This window comes from Octodon degus, unplaced genomic scaffold (genome assembly GCF_000260255.1).
Source record: "Octodon degus isolate 3935 unplaced genomic scaffold, OctDeg1.0 scaffold00135, whole genome shotgun sequence".
NCBI lineage: Eukaryota > Metazoa > Chordata > Mammalia > Rodentia > Octodontidae > Octodon > Octodon degus.
In genome coordinates, this window is record NW_004524711.1 from 5,902,664 (window position 1) to 5,905,574 (window position 2,911).

At 47.6% G+C, this 2,911-nt stretch overlaps 1 pseudogene; it reads left to right on the plus strand.

The window, feature by feature from the left end:
• Window positions 1–969: 969 nt before the first annotated feature.
• On the plus strand, window positions 970–2,572 carry LOC101563584 (annotated as a pseudogene).
• The last annotated feature ends 339 nt before the right edge of the window (window positions 2,573–2,911 follow it).

Genomic DNA, 2,911 nt, shown 5'->3' on the forward strand with positions numbered 1-2,911 from the left:
TCTTGTGCTTGCCAGGGAAACACTTATTCTACTGAGCCATCTCCCCAGCCCCAGCAAGCAGTTTTAAGGGGAAATTTATAGTGATAATAAAACAGAAAAACAGGAGGAGCCCAAATGAACAACCTTATGTGGCAATTACATCTAGAAAAAGAAAAACAAGTCAAGCTCAAAGCACAAAGGCCAGCCAAATAGCTCAGCAGATTAAAGCGCCCCGCACCCCCCCCCTCCTCCCGCGGCCCCGCCCCGGGGGCTTACTGAGACAATTGAGACTGGGCATGGTGTTGCGAGCTTGTAAACCCAGCACTTGGGAGGCTGTAAATGGGCAGATCACTATAAATCCGATCTAGTAGTGAGATCCTGAACACCCTGTAGACCCTTCCCTAAAATACCAAAAAATAAAAATAAAAAAATAATAATAAAAAATAAAAAGCACAAAGCAGGCAAGAGAGGTATTTTTCATTCTTCTGGGAGCTGGGTGGGGGATAGAGGGAAGGGGAAAGAGCGAAGAGGGGGAGGTAGTGGAGGGCCGGGGCCTGTTCCCGAGCTCTGGAGGAAGCCAGGCTGCACTGGCTGGTTGGTCGGAGGGGACAGGACCTACAGGCGGGAGGGCACGCTTGCCCTCTCGGTGGTTGCACCGTGTGAGCTCCTCCTGCCTGGCCGCAGGTGTCCTGCATGAGGCCGCCTCATGCACCGTGGGCAAACAGTGTCCTTTCTGTCAACAGCTCACCCGCCGGCCCTCGCCTCGTCCTTAGTGGCCACCTCTTCTTGTTCAGTGCCTCTGACCGCCCCGCTCCACCTCGAGCAGGAAGCACCAGCCTTGGGTCAGGATGGACAGGCGGGGAAGAGAACAGCGACCCCAAGCCTAGAGACCCCACCAGTCGCGCAGCGCGTAGTGGGAGCTGGTGCGTAGTAGGCTCCAAGTCGGTTCCGGAGAGTTGCTTTTCTGGTCAAAGGAAGGTCTTATAATGAATGGATAAAGTGGGGAAAACGTGGAATACCTTCAAATACAGATGTTAGAATCTTTGCAGTCATGAGGGAGGAAGCCATAGTGAAAATGTGGACATGAGCTCTAACAGAAGTTTGCCAATCAAAGAGAAAAGCCTTGGTCTGGGTTACTCAGCTCCTCAGCAGCAAAGTGGTTCATTAAGAGGAAATGTTGCCTTACAGCTTGGATTAAATCCTGCAAAGAATTCCTCAAGGAGAAACCAAAACTGTGAGATTGAAATCCCTCAGATTGTTGAAATAAGCATCGAGGAAGATAGCGATTCATGCATCACTCTAGGAACCAGACTCACATGAAGAGATTCCTACTCTCGATGTGGGCCATGGGGTGGAAAGAGAAAGCATTCCTGTTCTACAAAGACCAAGAGTTCTTTGGAACTGATAAAAAGTTCGGTAGAACTTGAAGTGGACTGCAGAGAAGAGAGAGGTGCTGTGGAGCGAGCTCTGTGCATGACATGGACAGTGTTTCCAGCAGAACCGTTGGGAGCCGCTCTCTGCCACAGAGGCTGCAGGACACCATGGGCTTGTGTTTTCCCATGAGAGCTTACAGCAAGCAGTCAAAGCCCCTCTTTTCCAATAAAAGTAAAATACATCTTTCAGAATTAATGGTTGAGAAATGCCCTTTTCCTGCTATCTCATATTTAGCATAAAAATGGCATTTGATTAAATAGCATACAACTTCTGTAAGCCCACATTCAACCTTTTTTTTTTTTTTTTGGACATATCTGATCCTTTCTCATTTTCTACAGAAGATGAAGAAGATAGGCTTAGAGAGAGAAGACAGCTTAGTACTGGAGAAGGGGTGGATCCCCTCCCAATGCACAAGTACCCACATTTGAAGCTACTGCACAGGTCAGTTCCTTAAATAAACTGGGATTAAGTTAGCTCCTGGAATGACAGAAACGAGTGGGGACAGTGCTGCAGTTCCACAAGCTATTTGTGCCTCAGAAGAGGACACGGCCAGCCTGTGTCTGCAGTTGCCGAGGCAGAAGCAGCGCCAGGTGTCTGGAGACAGCCACACCCACGTCAGCAGACAGGGAGCTTGGAAAGTCCACACACAGATTGATTACATACACTGCCTCGTGCTGGATCTGCTTCAGATTACAAGGAATCCCTGCTACTGGGGAGTGATGGATCGGTATGAAGCAGAAGCCCTTCTGGGAGGGAAACCTGAAGGCACATTCTTGCTGCACAAGAGGACTACTTCTCTGAGAGCTCCCGCTGCTACAACAGATCGCTGCATGCCCGTTTTGAACAGTGGAATCACAACTTCAGTTTTGATGGCCATGACCATGTGTATTTCACTCTTCCACTGTAACAGGACTTCTAGAACATTATAAAGACCGCAATTCTTGCCTGTTTTTTGAACCGTTGTTTACTATATCTCTGAATAGGACCTTCCCTTTCAGCCTGCAGTGCATCTGCCGCGCAGTCATTTGCAGGTGCGCCACGTATGATGGGATTGATGGGTTCCCTCTACCGTTGATGTTACAGGAATTTTTAAGAGTATCATTATAAACAAAAGTTTAGGGTTTGCTGGGTAGAAAGAGAACGAGTCAAGACAAAGTAAGCTCTTCTGTCCTGAAGGGCATTACCTAGGCTTCCTTTCTTGTGCGTATACTTCTCTCAGAAGCACAGCGTCAGTGCTAGGCTCTCCCATGCAGTCTATGGGTTTAGTCTTTGTCAGATGTGGTTACTTACTCAGAGAAATGTGGTGCCTATTGAGACAACCAGTAGAGCTGCAGTGTTTAGTAAGGCAATGGAAAACATTTCCTGGCTTAGCTAGCAGTCGGTTTTTAATGGCTATAGTGAGTGAGTGAGGCAACTCTGGGGCATTTGTTATGAATAATTCTATTTCTTATTAAAGAACAAGTTATTAATATTAGATGAGTATTCCAACAGTGTGACT